The following is a 23,652-nucleotide window of genomic DNA, read 5'->3' as shown; positions in this document are numbered from 1 at the left end:
TGCCTCTCTCATGAGGAAGAGGAGCTAACTGTGTCTTCCCTTCCCTCCCACTGTCTATAAATGAACTGGTGAAAAAAAAGAGAGAGGGAGGTCAGTTGACCTCTTAAGTATTGTCAAATAATGGTCAATTGTTTTAAAGCATTAATTTTATAGAACTGCTACAACAAAGGAGATGTAACCAATTTTGAGTGTTAATATAATTTATGAAACAATGAAGTTCAGTTCTGAATGACTGAAGTAAATAATTTGCAGCTAAACAGAATACAGCTATGAGAAAAGTGTTGTTTCAGCGTTTGGGCTGTTTTTTGTTTGGCTTTTGTCTCCTGGAGGGTTTGTGAAAACAATTATGGATCTTGTATTTGTAATTTCAAATATCAACTGCAAAAGCTTTGTTGGTTCTTAAGAATGAATATTCCAGTCCCTAACATGGGAAAAGGCAGAGGGACCTCCTTCAACATTAATTCCACAGCTCAGAGGCTTCTGAGCTCCCTGATGAGCTCATTGGACCTTTCTGAACAGGATGTTATTCAGAGTCTTCTTCCAGCTTTATCATGGCTGTCCCTATCCTCATTGCAGGCCAGCTAGGGAGCTGGGGGTGAGGAGTGTCTTGAAGTTGAGGTTCCTTTTTTTCAATTTTTTTTATTGATTTTCACATTTATCACATAAAAAGGAAAAACATTACAAAACACACAACAAAAAACACACAAAAATAAACTATTACTTCAAATTACTAATTTCATTACATTAATAACTGACTTCCTCAAATCCCCTCTAACTGAATTTCATTATATCACCTATTTAACAGTTCTCCAAATTTATATTTCTAATACTATTAATTTCTTTCATTTACTAACTACTTCTCCTTTACCAATATTGAAATCCATAATAATTACTAAGACATATTCTTATTCTACCCCTAGGCCTATTTGTTACTTCCAAGAATTTTTCTATTTATCTTATATTACAATATTTAGCTAAATATTCTTTAAATTTCATCCAGTCCTCTTGTGTCTCCTCTTCTTTCTGGTCACGGATTCTTCCAGTCAGGTCGGCCAACTGGGGTTTCTGGAGGCTTAGCCTTGACCCCCTTTTCTCTCTTGAATAGGAAAAGTGAATGCAGAGCTGGCTTGAGTAGGAAGAGAGAGCCCAGATCTGCAAGAAGATGATGCTTAAGCCGGAATCTCCCTGGTTGGAAAGGTCCAGCAAAACGGGAGAGATTGCAGGGAGGAGAAGTTATCTGGGCTATCTGCATTTGTTGTGCCTGTAAGTGAGTGTTTAGGCCCAATTTGGGCACATCCATTTTTGCTTTGGCCATGCCTGGCACTGGCATGCAGCCCTCAGAGGATTGATGCTGCCCTCCAGCCGAGAAAGGTTAGCCGCCCCTGTTCTAAGTGGTGGGTGTGTAGTAAAGTTCCCTTCCTTCTGCATCCCTTTGCCCGGTCTGCAACAGCAACCTTATGAGGTCCTCTGAGGATCTTCTGCTGGTTCCCTCACTGAGAGAAGCGAAGTTAGAGTGAACCAGGAGGAGGGCCTTCTCGGTAGTGGCACCCTCCCTGTGGAAAGCCCTCCCTTCAGATGTCGAGGAGATAACCAATTGCACAACTTTTAGAAGACATTTGAAGAAAGCCCTGTATCGGCAGGTTCTTAATGCTTGATGTTTTTACAGTGGTACCTCAGGTTACATACGCTTCAGGTTACATACGCTTCAGGTTACAGACTCCGCTAACCCAGAAATAGTACCTCGGGTTAAGAACTTTGCTTCAGGATGAGAACAGAAATTGTGCAGTGGTGGCGCAGCGGCAGCAGGAGGCCCCATTAGCTAAAGTGGTGCTTCAGGTTAAGAACAGTTTCAGATTAAGAACAGACCTCCAGAACGAATTAAATACTTAACCCGAGGTACCACTGTTATATTTTTAGATATGCTATGAGCTGCCCAGAGTGGCTGGGGAAACCCAGCCAGATGGGTGGGTGATAATAATAATAATAATACTGCTTATTTTTCACCTGATGGCACAATCATCTACAATTAAAATAGTAGATTGCCATCTATGTAAAGAATTCCTCAGCTTTAAGAAATTGTTAGTGAACTAATTGACAAGTGTCCCTGCCCATGTGAACATGAGCTGATCAGCTTTCTTCTTTTTCAGCAGATCTTCTTCTTCTGGGACTGTCCAGTCTGTTGTGTCAAGGGCGAGGCTGTTAATTGATGCTACAATCGCATGATTTGGGAGCTTAGATTTTTCTTGCGTGATTTCTCGGGTAGCTGGCAGCGGTTTCTCCCATCTACTGGGTTCTTCCACGGGAGTAGGGCAGATATCGGCTTCTGTTGGGATGGCCTTGTTCAACTTGTTCTGTCTTTTAGATGCAATCAATGGTCTGAGCGATATATCTTCAAAGTGTCGACGTGGAATAATTCCTTTCTGGGCTAAATGAGCCTTTTCCCTTAAGATTTTGGTTGGGATTCTATGACTACCAAATCTTAGTAGTACTTTTTTGGAATATCCATCGTTAGTGAGCCTCTTGACTGCTTTTAAGTCAATCCTTCCCCCCTCAAGGCCTAGGAGCAGATTTAGATGATGTCTGGCCCAGGAGGATGACTCCCAGTAAGGTAGGGGCCCTCTGTATGGAAAAATGTGGAGAACAATCTCACATGGCCTCAGTATCAAGTTGACTGAGTGAGGGGGGCTTCCTCTGATTTTTGGTTGGTTTAGAGGTATAAATTTGTATTTGTTCTGTTTATCTCCAGGGCTTGTTAAGGATGGCAAAAAGGGAGTGAGTTGCCTCCTTTCATCTGGGTTATCCAGCTTCTTGAAGATGTTTTGTAATTGTTCAAAGATTTTTTGAACTGTTTGAGCAGTCAGTAGGCAGCATTCCTCCAGCAGCTCCACCTTTCTATCAATTAGTACTTGTGCCTCGGTTATGGGAGTAGTAGCCTTGTCCTCGTTTATTCCTAGGGATATCTCTTCAACTGTCTTTCCATGTAAAGAGTTGAGAGAGTTTTTGGGAGGAGATATGTGCTGTTTTTGAAGTAGCAGATACTTATCTAGATTACTCTGTTTGAAACCAGAGGGCTCTGCGTCAGTTTCTGTGTCAAGACACCTGAGTCTTTTGGCTCTTCTCATTGCAGATTCTTCTTAAATCAATGAGATCAGACTTCTAAATAGAGTGATAAAGTATTAAAGTTCTCAGGTCGCAATCTCGTTCAATTTTCATTCCCATGTAAATATCATAAATATCATAAATAACATAAGGGGAACATGGGAGGAAAGAGAGAGAGTGGGAGGAGAAAAGAAGCCAGAGGTTTATGAGCAGGACATAAATCCTCCGTAGTAAATTCCAGAGTTCAAGGGGTCCTAGTGTTCTTCAGATTAAAGTTCAAATAAACAGTCGTAAAATAAGTCCCAGAAACGTCAATAAGTTCCCAAAGTTAGGGAAAGTTAGAAAAAGTTCTTTTTCCGAATATTTCTTTAATTTCTTTGGGTCGTATTTCCAACTTGTATTCACTCAGTCAGGCAAAGAGATACATTCCTTCCTCCACCTTGCGACTTTGTAGCCTGCGCCATTTTTAGTCCTCTACCGAGGTGAACTCCTAAATTAAATCGTCTAACATCCGACGTTCTCTTAGTGTATTTTTAAATTTTGTAGCATTAAATGAGTCTACTCACACTAAGGGTTCCGTTCTTATAGTTTTGGAGGTCCGTCGCATTCTTCAGTGGGAGTCAGAGGCATCGTAATACAGGGTCTTTACTTTCCCTTTTGTGCTGCGGTTTCCAGCTGCTACTCCCCAGACTTAACTTCCAAAACAATAAAACAATAAAAGAATAAACTAATTAAAACGAGGCGACAAGGCAGACAGCCAATAGTCTTTAAGGTCCTTAAGGTGCAGTTTTGAGGTCTTGAGGAGGCTAAAACTAATAAAAAACTGGTAAAAAACGCTTAGTTGAAGTCGGAGGCTCTGATTAGGCTGCTACCTCCGTCGCCATCTTGGCCATCAAAATCCCAGCTTTCTTCTTATTGAAGGTCTTAAAAATTCATGCTATGTTTTTCCCTGGTCTGTTGCGGTGACGGGAACAGTGTGTTCATCAAACATGTGCTTCTGCATTTAGATGTTTTCCCTTCCCCTGCCGGTTCTCCCTTGGGGTGATTTGGCACCACATTAAAAAGCGAGGTAGGTTTTGCAGATTCTTTCTTGGCTTTTGTGAATTCTGGAGCCGCTGCAGCTTCTCAAGAACAGCAGAGGAAACCTCCTGATATGTTGGCCGGGGGGCTGAAATATAAAGCATGTCCTCATCTTGAAGAGGGAGGGATAGAAGCACAAACATGGGTGTACTGTGGTGTCAAGGTTGGAACACCCATGCTGCCGGAAACCTCATAGCCAAAACCTGAATGCTGGTGGAAAGGTTGCTTTGATTAAAGAAGTTCGTTGGCACCATAATAAGGTCATGTGCCGGCTCCTGCCATCAAATACTAGGCAAGGGAGATAGGAGGAGCACATGGTGCAAGAGAAAGCAGACAAGAAGTCTGCCGTGTGAAATTGTCTAATCCCAGTTAGCTTAGACTCTGGCTCCTATGAGGAGGAGATTGCCCTTTCTACTGCTGATAGCTTCAGGAGCAAAGAATCTCCACTCCTCTTTCTCTGAATTGCTTTCTGTGAGCTTGTCCCTGCGTGAATGTGCTCGAGACAAAAGCAATATATTATAATAATAATAATAATTAATAATAATTTATTTATACCCCGCCCACCTGGCTGAGTTTCCCCAGCCACTCTGGGCGGCTTCCAATCAAGTGTTAAAAACAATACAGCATTAAATATTAAAAACTTCCCTAAACAGGGCTGCCTTCAGATGTCTTTTAAAGAGAAGATAGCTGCTTATTTCCTTCACATCTGAAGGGAGGGCGTTCCACAGGGCGGGCGCCACTACCGAGAAGGCCCTCTGCCTGGTTCCCTGTAACCTCACTTCTCGCAATGAGGGAACCGCCAGAAGGCCCTCGGCGCTGGATCTCAGTGTCTCGGCTGAACGATGGGGGTGGAGGTTCCACCACAGTGTTTGGCACAATTTACTACTTGCTTTCTCTTCGCCAAAGGAGGTTTTGCAGCCTCTGGGAGAATTCAGGGTGAGAGCAGTATGCAGAAACTGGCATAAGAGCAAACAGGAATTATTAAATGTGTTCCTCTACCTGTCGCTGTTTGTGCTGAAGTTCAGTCAGTCTGTTCAAACACGTTGCATTGAACCATAGCCTATCACAGTCTAAACTAAAACAGGAATGAATGCAACCAAAGTCATTATAAAATAAAATGGGTGGGTTGATATGGTGAGAGAAATGTAATGAAATCAATAAAAAGCGACTTAGTAAAATCTGGGAGTTGACCCAAAATGACCAAACCCAGCTCAGCCAGTAATTTGCCTAGGCTTGAGTTTCCATCATACCAGTTCTTAATCTTAAGATTATTGGTAGCCATTAGCCATAATGAAACAAAAATAAAAATGAAACCATGTAAACACTCCGGCTTCTTCAGTGCTATCTTGTGTGTCTACCTTGTGAAATTTGACTAGTTCTTTTGAAATGTGACTGTTCTTCTTGGTATCTTAATATCCTTAAAAGGCAGAATGTTCTGCTTGCGACACATATTTGCGAGATTAACGTATCGGCAAGATGCATCTCTGTAACGACTTGTGTCAGTGATTAATTGAATAGATAATGGGGGAGATTCTTAGCCACATCTCAACCTCAGTGGCAAGGGGGCATCCTGGCTGCAGTGCTTTTGAGAGCTGTAAGAATGCATCAACTGGAACATAGCAAGAAAGTTCCTTTCTCCAACAGAACTTGCCAGTTCTCAGTAAGTAACCCTCTGGGCCTGTTCCATATTCTTAAAAATAATAATAAGGGGAATGTCCTTCATGGTTGTAATAGATGCATAGTCATTCTGCATAAACATTTGTACATCATTTGAACTTCTCAGCTAAGACAAGACCTCTCTGAGGGGAAAGTTCTCAGCAGCCAATTGTTTCAATGCCAGGAACAGCTGAGAAACTATTATTCTTGATGCCATAATTTAGCCAGACAATGCTGTCTCATCCCCCTACCTTTTGTCCAGTAATTACCAATTTGGCCAGTGTGGCGTTTGCCCATTCCTTGTGATTATGTTTGTACAGGGGGATGGGGATGTTTAATGTAGATTGACCAGTGAGAAAGCTCAGAGGCTGAACCTACCTGGCTTTAAGGCTCAGCCCAGCCCAGGGATTTTGCCATGGGGAGATAGGAGAGTCAGAGTTAGACAGAGTGAGGAAAAGATGAATACAGTGGTACCTTGGGTTACATACGCTTCAGGTTACATATGCTTCGGGTTACAGACTCCGCTAACCCAGAATTAGTACCTCGGGTTAAGAACTTTGCTTCAGGATGAGAACAGAAATCATGCTCCGGCAGCACAGCAGCAGCAGGAGGCCCCATTAGCTAAAGTGGTTAAGAACAGTTTCAGGTTAAGAACGGACCTCCAGAACGAATTAAGTACTTAACCCGAGGTACCACTGTGCAGTCATACCTCGGGTTACGGCTGCTTCAGGTTGCAATTTTTCCAGTTACGCACCGGCCGAAACCCAGAAGTACCAGAACGGGTTACTTCTGGGTTCCGGAGGTCGTGCATGCGCAGAAGTGCTAAATCGTGCTTTGCGCATGAATAGAAGCACCGAATCGCAACCCACGCGTGTGCAGACATTGCGAACGCTGCGGGTTGTGAACGTGCATCCCACACGGATCACGTTCGCAACCCGAGCATTCACTGTATAGCGGTTGTGACAAGAGTGAGAGACAGGGATGGAACTGAGAGAGAACAATGTGACAATGTGAGATAGTGCCACATCTAGTTAAGGGCGCACATTTGAGAAACCGTTCTAAACATATTTAAAACTTGTTTGTTCTTCAATAAACTTTAATCTTCGTTATTGACTTTACAACCTGACAGAGACTCAGTATTTCACCAGAAGAAACCTGGTTGGTGGCAGCGGAAGAATAAAGCAGTGGTGTATAGATCAATAGTCCGTGAAACGACCGGGGGCTCTGTATGAACGCCACAGCCAGTGGCGGCAGCTAGACTGGTGACTGGGAGCGGCCGCTGAGACCATATAACACCAGTCTTGAAAGACCTACACTGGTTCCCAGTACGTTTCCGAGCACAATTCAAAGTGTTGGTGCTGACGTTTAAAACCCTAAACAGCCTCAGTCCAGTATACCTCAAGAAGTGTCTCCACCCCTGTTGTTCTGCCCGGACACTGAGGTCCAGCTCCGAGGGCCTTCTGGCGGTTCCCTCACTGCGAGAGGCCAAGTTACAGTGAACCAGGCAGAGGGCCTTTTCGGTAGTGGCACCCACCCTGTGGAACGCCCTCCCACCAGATGTCTAAGAGAAAAAAAACTACCAGACTTTTAGAAGACATCTGAAGGCAGCCTTGTTTAGGGAAGCTTTTAATGTTTAATAGATGATTGTATTTTAATATTCTGTTGGAAGCCGCCCAGAGTGGCTGGGGAAACCCAGCCAGATGGGCGGGGTATAAATAATAGTAATAATAATTATTATTATTACCAGTGAGGCAAGGTGAGGCGACCGCGTCAGGCGGCAGGATCCACAGGGCCAGCAGATCTGTCCTGCAAGGAATGCATCGCCCGCTGCCACAGTGGCAACGGTTTGGACTTCTTCCTTGGAGGCCTCCTTGGCTTCAGCCCTCCAATGCCACCTCTACAGTGGTCCCTCAAGAGGAGGAAATTGCAGGAGCTGCTCTCCTGCACCCACCCAGCATGATTCAGAGTGAGCCCCTTGCTCCCTGCACCATGGCAGCTTCTGAACCCCACGTCAACTGTCGGGTGAGGTCGATTTGATTCCTCCTCTTGTTGCCGACGCAGATCTTCACCCTTCTTCCCTGGCAGGGGGGCGGGGAGTTATTTTGTGGTTTGCCTCAGGTGGTCAGATATCCTGGGTCAGCATGGATCAAAGGCATAGCAACATAAGAACATTTCGCACACTAACTTAACTGCAACCAGCTGCTGTCGTGCTCCTGTATGTCTCACATGGTGTGGTGTGGAGCCAGGGGTCAGCAAAGTTTTTCAGCAGGGGGCCGGTCCACTGTCCTTCAGACCTTGTGGGGGGCCGGACTATATTTTGAAAAATAATATGAACGAATTCCTATGCCCCACAAATAACCCAGAGATGCATTTTAAATAAAAGCACACATTCTACTCATGTAAAAATACGCTGATTCCCAGACCATCTATGGGCCGGACTGAGAAGGCGATTGGGCTGGATCCGGCCCCCGAGCCTTAGTTTGCCTACCCATGGTGTAGACCAGTGGTTCTCCACCTGTGGGTCCCCAGATGTTGTTGGACTACAACTTCCATCATCTCTGAGCTCTGGCCTTGCTAGCTAGGGGTGATGGGAGTTGTAGTTCAACAACATCTGGGGACCCACAGGTTGAGAAAGGCTGGTGTAGACAGAACGGACTAACTCAAAAAAATGTGATATCCAGTCATGACTGTAGGTGGGGGGGGACACCCCCATCAAGAAAATAAAAATATTTAACTAAATGACCAACTGCATTGCAGACAACAGTTTTGCCCCCTTCAACATAATGCTTGTTTCACCCCCCGCCCCCCAAAAATCCCATATGTCCAATATGGAGATGTTCCAGAAGTACCTTCCTTTTGGTGAATTGCACAGCAGCAGAAGGGGTCACTTCCCTGTCCCAGCTACAGAACGATTGTTTAATTGATATCATATAACAGTGATCCTCCCCTGAGAACCATTTGACACCCACCTCAGAAACTTCACAATGCTGGATCTAGACACATCGAAGAAGTGTTTCCGGAAAATGCGTTGTAAAATGGAAAGAAGCAGAAGTCCCAGCAAAGGAAGATTGGATACAAAAACTTATGGAATATGCAGAAATGGTGAAACTTGCCGGGGGGAAAAGGTCAAGACAACAAACTTTATAAAGGAAAGGAAATGGTTTATTGAATATTTCTGAATAAATTGCAAACAGATAAGAACATTGGCAGGATTATTGTAATAACCTGCAGTTTCATATGAGTGTATATTTAAAGTACAGTCATACCTTGGTTCTTGAACACAGCAAACCTGGAAGTGAGTGTTCTGGTTTGTGAACGTTCTTTGAAACCCGAACATCTGATGTGGCTTCTGTGGATTCCGATTGAGTGCAGGAAGCTCCTGCAGCCAATCAGAAGTCACGCTTATGTTTTCAAACGTTTTCGGAAGTCGAACAGGCTTCTGGAACGGATTCCGTTCAAGAACCAAGGTACGACTGTAGATGAACAAATGAGCAAATTTAAGTTAATCTGGATATGCAGAAGATGTTAACAATAAATTTAAGGAACCGCAGAAAGAGGAGGAAGTCAAGCTTTGAAATGTTAAAATGATTGTAAAATTAGTGACATATATAAATCTTAAAAGCATAAATAAAAAAGGGAATCACTTTGTAAACTTTGTATGAGAAAACGCGCTGGCAAAAATGGAACTCCGCAGCGCCATCTGGTGTCACAGTGTTGTAATGCACATATTGTTGTTTAGTCGTTTAGTCGGGTACAACTCTTCGTGACCCCATGGACCAGAGCATGCCAGGCACTCCTGTCTTCCACTGCCTCCCGCAGTTTGGTCAAACTCATGCTGGTAGCTTCGAGAACACTGTCCAACCATCTCGTCCTCTGTCGTCCCCTTCTCCTTGTGCCCTCCATCTTTCCCAACATCAGGGTCTTTTCCAGGGAGTCTTCTCTTCTCATGAGGTAGCCAAAGTATTGGAGCCTCAGCTTCAGGATCTGTCCTTCCAGTGAGCACTCAGGGCTGATTTCCTTAAGAATGGAGAGGTTTGATCTTCTTGCAGTCCATGGGACTCTCAAGAGTCTGCTCCAGCACCATATTTCAAAAGCATCAATTCTTCGACGATCAGCATTCTTTATGGTCCAGCTCTCGTGCCTTTTCTTTACCCATCTAGCTGACTCCTTTCTAGAGAGCTCAGCTGGTTAGAGCATGGGGCTGATAATGCCAAGGTTCCAGGTTTGTTCGACTGCATCTTCCTGCATTGCAGGTGAAATAAAAAATTGAAGGTCTTATATATATAATAAATGTTCATAAATGTACCAACCAAGCACGTACATAAATATATAAACAACATGTCTGAAGCAGCACAGGAAAAGAGTCCTGAAACCATTTTGACTCCCAAACTGACCAAATGTTTTCTCTGCAAGGAGGGGGGGGGGTGAGGGAACCTTCCCATTGTCTCAGGAATTGGGAAATCACCATCTCAAAGGAATGACCAGACTACCAGGAAAGGCAATCAGATAAGGCATTCTCAGATAACCTGACAGACAGGAAAAACAACAACATTCAAATTTCTGTTGTAGACCGCCTTTTCTGTGATGTAGGTATGATGTATGGAGGGGTAATCTTGAGCTCCAGGGAAGGGAATTTAAAATGTCTATATAAGGGTGGGCACACCTTGACTCTGGGTTTTCCTCTTTTCCTGCATGTGATGGGAGCACCCTGTTGCAACAGATCAATAAAGATCAGGCTTAGGAGCTGCTTTGCTTCTCAATATTCTCTGGTTTGCCTCTGTTCTTTTCTCCTAGTGATGGAAACCTACAAAGGACTCTATAAGGGTTCTTGTGTCCCCCATAAAGGAATAAGGGCAGACTTTTGTTTATTACACAGGGGGTTGGACTAGATGAGCCTTCCAACTTTACAATTATCTTATTCTCAACTTTAGGCCAGAGGAAAAAGTAGATGGGCGGGGTATAAATGAATTATTATTATTATTAATAATTGATAATGCCAATTTGATTCCCTCCCCCCTTTTCTTTTTCCTCTCTCCTCCTGTGATGAGGCTGCATCTTAACATTTTAATATTTTACTGTTTCAATATTTTAATGTTGTATTTTAATCTTGTTTTTAAGTTGTATTCATTCAACTTTTTATTATTGCTTGTTAGCCGCCCTGAGCCGGGTCTTGGCTGGGGAGGGCGGCCAAATAAAAATTATTATTATTATTATATAGACAACAAGCCCTAAGCACTGCAACCTTCCTTCCTAGGGGTGTGGCTCCACACACACCCTTTCTAGATCCTTTTCTGACCCTTTCCCACAACCCTACAAAACCCGCTTCCTAGCCACCCACGGCGTCTTTCCCGCAATGGCGCTGCCTCTCTGCCCCTCGCAACATGGCGGCCGACTGCCAGCTCGGCGGCGCGGCGCGATGATGTCATTGGCCAGGGCGCCGCTAGGAGCCGGAGGCAGAGAGAGAGAGAGAGCGGCATGGGCTTCAAAGGGCCGCCCTACAGATCGGAGCCGGCGGCGGCGGCGGCGGGTGAGTCTTGAGCGGATAACAGCAATGCGAGAGGGCGGGGGAAGGAAAAGAAAGGCTGGAGCCCAGCGCTGGGGTCCCGCTCGGTAACGTGCGAAGAAATGAAGAGGCGGCAATGGAGCCTCTGAGCATGCACAGAGTGCGCGCGCGTATTCCCCACCACCCGCTCTTCCTTCAGCCAGAAACACCACGTCAAATGTTTATTCGCGTGTTTATTGCACTTGTAGCCCAGCTTTTTCTCGGTGTACATACCCCCCCCCGCCCACAAACGTTCTTAGAAGTTGAAGGGACTACTAGGGTCATCTAGTCCAACCCCCTTTCGCCGCATCGCTCGAACCCATGACTCAGATCCATAGTCTCGTGCTCTACGCACTGAGATAGCCGTCCCCTCCAGATTGAACCCCCACTACAGCCCTGTGAGGTAGGTTAGGCCGAGAGACGAGGCAGTCAGTGGCTGGGCCAAGGTCACCTCAGGGAACTTCCTGGCCCAGTAGTGGGGATTTGAACCCGGGTCTCTCCCAGCCCGAAACTGTAACCCTGAGGCCACGCTGGCCCTTATATCTTGCGCCGAAAGGGGGAGAGGCTTTGAGCCTTGGTCCCTCTCCATTTGGGAATTTTTAAAACCCCAGCCAGGCAGCAGCAGGGGTTTGAGGGAAGGCATGGACGAGCCGTCGCTTGGGCAGAAATGGGTGAGTGGACGGGCGGGCAGGGGCATTGCCTGGCATGAAGCCGCAGAGAGAAAGGCTGGGAGCAGGAGTTGTGCTGCAGACATTCAGGCACTGGGATGGAGACTGCAGTGTACCTGGAATCCTGGTTCATTTTGCTGCCCTCGTTTGTGGTAATAGAGCATAGCCTCCCTAAGAGAAACTTTGGCTCTGGGGTCAAAACCTTCCCCAGGCCTGGGTCATGCCAATGGAGCGTTGCTAAGAGATTGAGATCTGGGTGAGGCTAAGGCCAGCCGGCCCCCTCCACGGCCTGGCTTGGCTGCTGCCCGGGTGGACCAGGTGCTGCCTGGAGCACAAAGGTGGCACATGCCCTTCTGGAGCTATCAGGTGGGCGCAGCTGAAGGCAAAGAAGGCGTGCCAGGAAAGACTGTGCCAAAGAGTCAATAAGACTCCTGCTGGGCTGGGGGGGTCTGATGGCAGAGAGCAGGGCTGGCTGACTGTCCAGATGAGGGCCAGGACAGCTGCTGCCTTCACCCCCCCCCATTAAGTGGCCCGGGGAGGGGTCCAGCTGACCAATCCCAGCCTGCTGGTGGTCCTGCCCAGTTGGGTTGGAGCCATCCAATGAGGGCAGGGGGTGTTCAGTGGGGCCCTGCACAGGAGCCAATATTTCAAGCAGGCCGCATTGCCTGGACCCCTTCCAGCCTAGGCTCAAGGTCATCTGTTTATCATCAGATGGGCACGAATGGGCTTTTGTTGGGGGCACAAAAGGGGCAGAGCGTGATGAAATCAGACTGTCCAAACAGGCCATGAGAGGGTGGTATGTGTGCAGTAAGTCAGTAATTTTTAAAACCCCAGCAAAACAGAAGCAGAGGAAGGAGGGAAGGTATGGAAGAGCCATTGCCTAGGCAGAAATGAGGGTGGGTGGGCAGGGGGATTGACTGGCATGAAGCCGCAGAGAGAAAGGCTGGACCCCCCAGCCAGGGAGTAGGAGTGATATAAATGCAGTAAGTAAATAAATACCCAGTGTCTTGTTTTCATTGGTAGGAAAATTAACGTGCACTTGCAGGGGAGGCTGGTTCAGATTGACAACTCAAGGTGCTGGCAATTAAACTTTACCCTGAGGACACTGTGGATCCTCCCAGGGCCATCCTGCTGTCAGTCTTGGAGGACTTGCCAATAAAAAAAAAGCTATCTCTTTAATCATGCCTTGGGCTCATTAACATTCTATGGCTTTTTAAATGTGTTTGCGGGATGGGGGAGGGGCTTACCGGTTGGTCTTTGTTTTGGTTCTTTTTTATCAGGTATTTTGTGTTCTTGCTTTGTATTTTCATGTTGTGAACTGCCCTGTGATCTTCAGATAAAAGGTGATATTATAATAATAATAATAATAATAATAATAATAATAATAATAATAATACAGTGGTACCTTGGGTTACATACGCTTCAAGTTACATACGCTTCAGGTTTACACACTCCGCTAACCCAGAAATAGTGCTTCAGGTTAAGAACTTTGCTTCAGGATGAGAACAGAAATCGTGCTCTGGCGGCGCGGCGGCAGCAGGAGGCCCCATTAGCTAAAGTGGTGCTTCAGGTTAAGAACAGTTTCAGGTTAAGAACGGACCTCCGGAACGAATTAAGTACTTAACCTGAGGTACCACTGTATTATAATTTGGTATTCTTATGATGAGGCTATTATTGGAATGTAATTGAAAATAATAATAATAATAATAATAATAATAATAATAATAATAATAGCTACAAGCACTTGGCTCTGTTGTAGCGTTAACTCTTCCAAGATTTAGGCAACCATCCCTTTCCCCAAGGAAGACGCATATCAACAGTGACAATGATCTGAAAAGTTCATTGCTTTGTTTGCACTGAAGCTGGTGGCTCCATGAGAGTTCTGTCCCCTGCTCCCCTTCCACATACCTTGACATGGTAGGGTCCCAGCACAATCCAACCACAGAAGCAGTAGCCCAAGTAGATGACGGCCACACAGCAGCAGAAAAGGATGACGTTGGGGAGGGCAACCTGCATGGTGACAATGAGGTACCACTGTAGTTATTTGTTGATGATCACGGGGTATATTATTTATTAATTAAATTTCTATAACACCTTTCACCCAAGGAACACGGGGCAGGGTGTGTGTGTGTGGGTATTTATATTTATATTTATTTATACAACTTTATTACAAGACAGAAAGGCAGTAACTGGGTACCTGTGCTGAATGAGGAGAACGTCCTTGCCCTAATAGTACCCAGGGGCTATGTGCACAAACTGTCCCCACACTTATCAAGGTTTCCTTCTGCGTGAATGAGATCTAGAAGGCTGCCTTGGGGAATCTTTTTCAGGGATTCCATGCCGCCTCCTGCATACTGTGGTGAAATTGTTGCGGCGCTAGTTTTTTGGTTACCTGTTTAAGATGTGTTAAACAGGTGCGTGATCATTATCTGACAGTTGTTTATTTCTAGGGTTGATCCGAAACATTTGTACAAATTGCGCTGGCATGCATTTGCTCGTTTGCCACAATTTGTTCCTCTTCCACAAGTCCCAGTGAGGGGCAGTGGCAATAAAGCCTTCTGGTGTTCAAGAGTTTACCAAGCATGGACTGTACACTTTGAAATGGGCTCTGCCATTATAAGGACAAAAGGGTGTTTTTTTCTTTTTTTAAAGAAAGCTGAGATTTCCAGAATCCTTATTTCCATGCCTGACACTACATTATATGATAGATGTTTATGCTCCTGATTATAGAATTGTAGAGCTGGAAGGGACCCTAAGGAAATATGATAGAAATAAGATAGATGTTTACACTCCTGATTATAGAATTGTAGAACTGGAACGGACCCTAAGGGTCATCTAATCCAAATTCAGGACAGGGACCTGGGCAACTTTCCAGTTTAATGCAGCCCACAGATTAAGGTCAAAAGCGCCTTGTGCACAATCAATTCCTGAGCATTATGTCTCTTCCCTTGCAGTCTTGCCAACTTTTGGACCTTTCCTCATTCACTGCCAGTTTGGGGTCCACCTACTAGTGCAGGCACCCCCAACCTGCGGCCCTCCAGATGTTTTGGCCTACAACTCCCATGATCCCTAGCTAACAGGAAGAGCGGTCAGGGATGATGGGAACTGTAGTCCAAAACATCTGGAGGGCCAAAGGTTGGGCATGCCTGTACTAGTGGTATGTACAGCCTCTGCAGGGAGTTGCCCAGTAGGGAATGCAGAAAATGTTGCCTGCACCTCAATGAGGGGCAAATGGGGTTCTTCTGCTTGAGAAGGGTAGCCCATCTAGGAGAAGGACAACTCTGACCCTAAACTTCTGCTGCTTTGTGGGGTGGGATATCTTCAGGAAAAGAAAAGGAGTAAATCCCTAAACGGCCTCGGTCCAGTATACCTGAAGAAGTGTCTCCACCTCCATCATTCTGCCCGGACACAGAGGTCCAGCACCGAGGGCCTTCTGGTGGTTCCCTCGCTGTGAGAAGCCAAGTTCAAGGGGACCAGGCAGAGGGCCTTCTCAGTAGTGACACCTGCCCTGTGGAACGCCCTCCCACCAGATGTTAAAGAGAAAAATAACTACCAAACTTTTAGAAGACATCTGAAGGCAGCCCTGTTTAGGGAAGCTTTTAATGTTCAATAGGTTATTGTATTTTAGTGCTTTGTTGGAAGCTGTCCAGAGTGGCTGGGGAAACCCAGCCAGTTGGGCAGAGTATAAATGATAAATAATAATAATTATTATTATTATTATTACTACTACTACAAAAAATCTGGAGTGGAGTCCCTAAGACGGTTGGGTGGCACCTTGTACGCCTCCTCCTGGCAACTCCTGCAGCCAGACTGGTGCCAAATGTATTGCTCTGCTTTCCTTTGGACCGGGGGCGGCAGTCTTGTCTGGGCAGCCCAAGACCTCCAGACACACTGCCCAGGCTTGCACCCCTTGGAGGTCACTTCAGTGCTTTTAACACAGCGGTTTGGCTTCACCCCCAGAGGCACACTCCATTGTCTCTCGAGACAGACGGCTGCCACCTTCTACAAAAGTGGCCTCCCTCCTCCCCCATGTGAACTTTTTGCACGAAGTAACCTGGGGTGGAGATGATGCTTGTTGACAGGGATCTCCTGGGGCCTTCCTATCCCAGGAGCTTTTAAGATGTGGTGGCAACCTCCTAGCTCAGGCTTCCTCAAGCTCGTCCCTCCAGCTGTTTTTGGCCTACAACTCCCATGATCCTTAGCTAGCAGGACCAGTGGTCAGGGATGATGGGAACTGTAGTCCCCAAACATCTAGAGGGCCGAGTTTGAGGAAGCCTGTCCTAGCTGACCTGCATTGTTGCCCAGCAGCTTTGACACTCAAAGGAGTGTGAGGGGGGGGGTCATTGCGGACTGTGCATCCTCTGGTACCAATTCTCCCCTTGCCAGTGGGCCCCTTTGCAGGCTCAGAATTTCCAGGCCCCTTCATACATTACAAGAGCCAAGAGACAGACCCGAAAGAATAAACCAAAATCCATAAAGCTGGGGCCCTGAATCCTCTCTGTGCTTTGGGATTTTAAAAGCTGGCAAGCTGGCGTTGATTCCAGCTCACTGGCTTTACCCGAAGGTTGGTGTTCTCAAGTTCCTCTGATCAGCAAGTGCCGTCTGATAAGCAGGAATTGGCGTCCACAGTGATTGGATTTCTTTGCCAGAGGGTATTTCGGATTCCTTCTGCTTTTGCACAAAAAGAAGAGAAAAAGAGCTTTATGACTTCATCCTGGTGTCATTGTACGGCTGTGCAAGGGAAATTCCTTTCTCTAGCCCAGGGGCCAAGACCCTCAGGCTTTGTGTCCAGTCCTGCGTTAGGGCTTTTCAGGCCAGTCATCACCAGCCTTGCTAGGATGCTTTTGCCTGGCTGGAGTGTGTTCTTGTAACTGTGATTGTGCTTTTAGTTTCCTGTATGGAGAAGGGCAGGGTAGAGGCCAGTGTGATGTGCAGAGAAACCTCTGACTTTCGTATGGCTGGAATGCAGCTCTTGCTTCACTGGTGAGCGTTCCATCCAGAGTATTGCCTCAGGAGGGAAGGCAGCCCTTGGGCCGGAAGAAGTTTCCCCAATCCTCCTCACATTCAAAGTGCTGGTTTTGGCCTATAAAACCCTAAATGGCTCAGGACTGGAATACCTCAAGGACCACCTCTTTCCATAGGAACCTACCCGGACCCTGAGATCATCTTCTGAGGCCCTCCTTTCTGTGCCTCCTCCACGAGAGGTCCGGAGGGTGGCAACATGAGAACAGGGCCTTCTCTGCAGTGGCTCCCTGCCTGTGGAATGCTCTCCCCAGGGAAGTTTCCCTGGCGCCTTCATTATACACCTTTAGGCGCCAGGCAAAAATGTTCCAGGTATAGGGCGTGGTGACCCACAGAAGCCGAGTGAAAGGCTCTGGCAGGTGCGCATGAGGATGTTAGGACATGAGAGCTGCTGTTCCGGGCAAGAACTTACAGAACAAGTAACCCCGAGCTAAGCACTTGTGAACTCATTTCGCCTCTGCTTTGTTTTGCATGTTCAGCAGGCTGTGTGGGAGAGTCAACAAACTAGGTTCTTTGTCTTCCAACCATCTTTCATCTTCCAACACACAACCCAGCAGGGTTTGCTTGTTCCTGCTGGAGAGAGAGAGGTGTGTGTGTTGGCTGCACTCCCAAACTTACTAGAGAGTAAGCGCCTGAACAGAGTAGGACTGACTTCTGAGTAAGCATGCACTGTTGGCGATGTCCCTGAAGAGGCCAGGTTGACGCAGCCAGGAGTTCTCTGGAAGGATAACTTCCTGAATTGTGTCAACAGCCCCTGAGGCTCCTATTTCCTCATCTTCCTTCTTGCTCCCTGCCCTGCTTCAGCCACTGGATGTTTGAGAAAACAAAGCCATGGTCATAGGGGTCCCTGTACATCTTTTGGCTTTTTGCTGTCTGGGTATGGGATTCCTGTATGTATGTGTGTGTGTGTGTGTGTGTCTCGCGGATGACTCTGGGGTTGCGGCGCTCATCTTGCTTTACTGGCCAAGGGAGCCGATATTTGTCCGCAGACAGTTTTTCCGGGTCATTTGGCCAGCATGACTAAGCCACTTCTTGCAAAACCAGATCAGCGCACGGAAACGCCGTTTACCTTCCCGCCAGAGCAGTACCTATTTATCTACTTGCACTTTGACATGCTTTTGAACTGCTAGTTTGGCAGAAACTGGGACCGAACAACGGGAGCTCACCCCGTCGTGGGGATTCGAACCGCCGACCTTCTGATTGGCAAGCCCTAGGCTCAGTGGTTTATTGAAACATCCTTAAAATAGCAATGACTTCTCTTTTTTGCTTTCCATTTTGCATACCATAAAACCCTGCGTATTGTACATAAACCAAACCGTTCAGTACTCCATTTTGACATCCATCCAAACTTGTTTACACTGTTGAGTTTATCTTTATGCTGCCAACATTTTCAAGTGTGCACAATTTCCCTCCATATATATATTCAATAAACATTTTCCAGTCTTGGGCTATGGGGTTCTAATCTGCAGCCAATCGCCGGGCAAAGAAAACAAAACAGCAGAGCTCGATTGTTCCTGGATCTCCCTCTCAGTGGACTTTTGCCTTTAGCAGAACTGATTGGACGAGCTCCTCCCTCGCCCATCCCAGATGAAAAGAGGATGACTGGATAAATGGTTGTGTTTGGCTTCCTCCCAGGACCTCTTAGCTGCCTCTCTGCCTGGCCCTCTGCCAAGTCAGACATTAACACGCTTGCTGCAATCCATCAGTCCTTGCCGGTTCCAGGCTTCCTATTGTTTGTGCCTACAGGGCAGCTGGTGTGTTTGCTCCATTGTTTTCCAAAATGGGTTTCCAGCGACTTGCCAGATGTGGGTCCTTCTGCCAGGGGTGTGTCCTGTGCCTGCCCCATTGAAGTGAGCAGGATTTGTAACGTTCTAAGCCACAGGCTCCGCAGCCTTTTAGTATCCCCCCCAACTATTCCTTGAAGCAGTTTGCCTGAGTCTTTGGTTTATTCTTTATCTCTTAGCATGACTGTCCCCTGAACTGGAAGGAGAGGTAAGCGCTGCCAGTGGAGCTGCCTGTTTCCCCCCCGCCGGCTTTGTTTAATTTAATCCTGGTTATTTCTCACCAGGTTCCCCCATGCCCCATTTGGGCTTATTTTGCCTCCTGGCTAACTGTCAGACATGGGTGCTGCTGGAGAAGCAAGTTGCTTCTCCCAGCCTTCTCCACATCTTCACTTTCCCCTAGGGAGATGGTGTAGGTGGGAATGGGTATATCTTTGTGTTGTCCCACCCAAATCTGAGTCTCTGATCGGGAGAAAAAGGAGGGAGGGGTGTACTCTGCTGCCTCCTGGCCAGAACAAATAGATTTCAAAGGACAGGGTGAATGCCTTCTTATTTCACTTCAAATTGAGTTCATTCACTTCATCTCTATACTAACCACAAGCCATGTGTGGAAGTCTGCCACGATCTTGAGGAGGCAACTTCTCTTTTATTAATATATTTTTAAAATTAAATTTAGAATATTAATTTAAGCAACCTTAAAATATCAATGATTGCCCTTCGTCTCTTTCCAGGGTTCATTTTGCATATCATAAATCCCTGCATATTTTACTTAAACTATACCGTTCAGTATTCCATTATTCACGTATTTTTCCATGTATAAGACGCCCCCTTTTGGGGGGGACTCCAAATAAAGAAATTGCACTATCCGTGTATAAGACGACCCCTAATTTTAAACTTCAAAAAATTTAGGAACAAATATAGTCTTATACATGGAAAAATATGGTACAGCCATCCAAACTTGTTTACACTGTTGAATTTATCTTAATGCTGCCAACGTTTTCAAGTGTACACAATTCGCCCCCCCCCCATATATTCAATAAACATTTTCCAGTCTTCTTTAAATGTATGTTCTTCTTGTTCTCTTATTCTATATGTTTAGGTCTGCAAGCTGCACATATTCCATCAGTTTAAGTTGCCATTTTTCTTTAGTTGGGACCTTGCTCGTTTTCCATTTTTGGGCTAACGAAACACAGGCCACAGTAATGGCATACATAAACAACCTTTTTTGACACATGGGAATAGGGAGACAACCTCTCTGCACTCATTAGCATAGGTGTGTGTCCGCTGTCCAAAAAGAACTTAGAATCATAGAATCATAGAGTTGGAAGAGACCACAAGGGCCATCGAGTCCAACCCCCTGCCAAGCAGGAAACACCATCAGAGCACTCCTGACATATGGTTGTCAAGCCTTTGCTTAAAGACCTCCAAAGAAGGAGACTCCACCACACTCCTTGGCAGCAAATTCCACTGTCGAACAGCTCTTACTGTCAGGAAGTTCTTCCTAATGTTTAGGTGGAATCTTCTTTCTTGTAGTTTGGATCCATTGCTCCGTGTCCGCTTCTCTGGAGCAGCAGAAAACAACCTTTCTCCCTCCTCTATGTGACATCCTTTTATATATTTGAACATGGCTATCATATCACCCCTTAACCTCCTCTTCTCCAGGCTAAACATGCCCAGCTCCCTTAGCCGTTCCTCATAAGGCATCGTTTCCAGGCCTTTGACCATTTTGGTTGCCCTCCTCTGGACACGTTCCAGTTTGTCAATGTCCTTCTTGAACTGTGGTGCCCAGAACTGGACACAGTACTCCAGGTGAGGTCTGACCAGAGCAGAATACAGTGGCACTATTACTTCCCTTGATCTAGATGCTATACTCCTATCGATGCAGCCCAGAATTGCATTGGCTTTCTTAGCTGCCGCGTCACACTGTTGGCTCATGTCTAGTTTGTGGTCAACCAAGACTCCTAGATCCTTTTCACATGTACTGCTCTCAAGCCAAGTGTCACCCATCTTGTATTTGTGCCTCTCATTTTTTTTTGCATCCTGTTTTACACCACTTGTGTTTTTTGCCCATTGTCTGCTTAATCCTGCAATATTACTTTATACTACCAGTCAGCAGTAGCTGGGTGGTGCCTCAGTCCTCTGCATTGTATGAGCCCCCACTGTTTTCAGTATGGCTTCCCCCTAGCCAAGCGTTCATAGGTTTGCAGTCTAAATAGCAGTGGCCACATCCATGCTGAGTTAGATTTGTGTTGCTTTTACTATGTGGGTGGGGCGTCATCGAGAATTCTGAAAAAATGAGCCGCTGCTTCTTGTCTGGCCCTCTGTGCCTGCGCTGAGCAAGTCCCAACAAACACGTGAAGGGAAGTTTGAGGAGTCCGTATTCCTTAATGGTTCTGCTTCCTAGAATATGAATGTGGGTGGTTCCTGCACTACAGTAGTAATTGTCTTCCACTTGGTGACGTGGTCTATGGAAGCTGCATATTCATGCTTTGACCTTCCGGCAGAAGCTGGGCTCTGTATGAAACCCCTGTTTAGCACTGCCAGCTGTTGTTTTCCTGTTGCCTCATCTGAGCAATGTGGTTTAACCCTTGGCTATTCCCGTGTCGTTCTACTGCCTGAGGCTAGCACAGCAACACTCCTTAGAGCTTCTGTCCACCTCCTCTGTCTCTTTCTGAGGCTGGCTCCAGAGGAGAAAAGAGGTTTCTGTGTGTCTTGGAGCAGGACCAGTCTGCCGATGCTGCAATCCCTGGGCATGAAGCAACTGTGCCTCAGGCTCTCGCTATTGTGAAACATGCCAGAAGGAGAACATGACCCTGCTCTTGCACCGGGAAGCCGGCTAAAGACACAGTGCGCGACTTCTGTTGGCTGGCCTGTTGATCAGGGAAGAGGAGCAAGAATGGACCATTCCTGAAAGTTCAGCTTTAATGCAAAATCTGCTGGGGGGTGGGCAAGTTCCCCACAAGTTGTGGTCAGGGGAGCTGCCTGAGGAGGTTCTCTTGTAGGCTGGCTGCCTTGTCGAATACCAGCATTTGTTGTTTGTTTGCCTCCACGTCACAGGACAGGTAAGTGCTTTGTGTGTGTGTGCGCGCATGTGCACATCATGTTCCCCCAGAGTGGGAGGGCAGGGTTCTTGTGTGACTGCTGAGGAAGGCACACTCGGTGACTATTGATCTCCAGATTCTTGTGGGTCAGTAGGCACATGGTGTTGGCTCCCACTGTGCAGCCCTCGCCACCTTGTCTTTGTGGCTCTGTGCATTGTCTGTGCAGAATCTTCTTCTTTGGCGATCGCTTGTAGCCTAGTAAGAGTGTCTTCCATAAACACGGTTTTAACAGTGAGTCTATAAGTGACTGTGGAGGCCAGTTCTGGATCCACACGTCCTTCCACAGGGGGGACATAGGTTCCCGGGCAGGAGTTGATCACAGTGAGGGTTTGCCAAGCATGCCTTCATCTTAGCACGTTTCTCCCTTGCGTCCTGAGTTCGAGCGTCTTCAAAGGCCATGACACCTTTGGTAAAGGCTGTTCTCCAATTGGAGCGCTCACAGGCCAGTGTTTCCCAGTTGTCGGGGTTTATACTACACTTTTTTAGATTTGCCTCGAGAGAGTCTTTAAACCTCTTTTGTTGACCACCAGCATTACGATTTCCATTTTTAAGTTCGGAATAGAGTAGTTGCTTTGGAAGACGATATACGTATATAGGTGGCCGCTGGTGTTACCTGAGCATTCAGGTGCAAATGGCAAATCCGACCTTCATTGAGAAGGGCTTTAATACATTTGGAAAGGGATTGGGTTTCATCTTGTTCATCTTCGTCTGGTCCAAACCTACCGCCAACTAGTTCAAAATTTCTCCTGCCTCTTGGAGGTCAGAAGTTGGAAGCAAGAGAGTGGGTGCCCAGTGTCAATCGTACGCATCATTTTTGGGGGGATGGGAGTTGCCTTTCCAGCCACATCTGGAGGTCTGTAGGGTCCCAGAATTGAAAGTAGACCAGGGCGGGAACACTGGCATTCCTGATGCCGTGAGTTGCCACCCGACATCAGCCCCAGCCAGCATGGCCAATGGCTAAGGATGATGGAGGTTCAAGCCCGCAGCTCCTTCATCCCAACGTAGGGATTGAAAAGCACAGGAGCCGAGATGAAATCTTGTCACTCCCTCTAGCCCAGCAGCTATGGAGCAGAGCAGCAGCCTTTCGGCATCAACTTCTGGAATCTACACTCTGGGTACCTTCGGAGCCACTTCAAAATGGTAGACCCCAGCACCATATCTGAGGTCATTGGGATCAAAAGCCACCAAGAGGTCCAGGAGTATCCTGCTTTTCACGTATTATCGGCCTGTTTTGTCATTGCATGTACCGGTTGTTGTTGTTAGACCTAATACAGGCATTTACATTAAGCATTTTGAGTGGCAAGTTTTTATTTATACTTTTCAATTTTATACAATTTCATTAGTTTTACAATCAGTTTAACATTTCAGAGTTTGACTTCCTTCCCCCTTTTTCTGCAGTTCCTTAAATTGGTTTTTTAAAATATCTTCTGCATATCCAAATTCATTTAATTTGCTCATGTATTCATCCACTTTAAAAATATACTCTTATAAAACTGCAGGTTGTTACAATAATCCTGCCAGTGTTCTTATCTGTTTCAATTTATCTGTAAATATTCAACAAACCATTTCCATTCTTTAATAAAAAGCTTGTTACCTTGATTTCTTATTGTTCCAGTAAGTTTCATCATTTCCAGGTACAGTGGTACCTCGCAAGACGAATGCCTCGCAAGACGGAAAACTCGCAAGAAGAAAGAGTTTTCCGT

The 23,652-nt window shown here is 46.2% G+C and overlaps 1 protein-coding gene across 5 annotated transcripts in view; it reads left to right on the top strand.

Moving 5' to 3' along the window:
• The first annotated feature begins 11,273 nt into the window (after nt 1-11,273).
• Nucleotides 11,274-23,652, top strand: part of PNPLA6 (patatin like phospholipase domain containing 6) — an 85,432-nt gene continuing 73,053 nt past the window's right edge. For 4 of the 5 annotated variants that reach the window (XM_053371351.1, XM_053371349.1, XM_053371350.1 and 1 more), the window contains exon 1: nt 11,274-11,359. The gene's annotated coding sequence lies outside the window, so the exon portion shown is untranslated. Of the gene's footprint in view, nt 11,363-23,652 lie in introns of all 5 variants that reach the window. The other variant, XM_053371352.1, reaches the window with a different exon arrangement.

This window comes from Podarcis raffonei, chromosome 17, assembly GCF_027172205.1.
Source record: "Podarcis raffonei isolate rPodRaf1 chromosome 17, rPodRaf1.pri, whole genome shotgun sequence".
Taxonomy (NCBI): Eukaryota; Metazoa; Chordata; class Lepidosauria; order Squamata; family Lacertidae; genus Podarcis; species Podarcis raffonei.
This window is presented reverse-complemented; position numbering and strand designations above follow the sequence as displayed.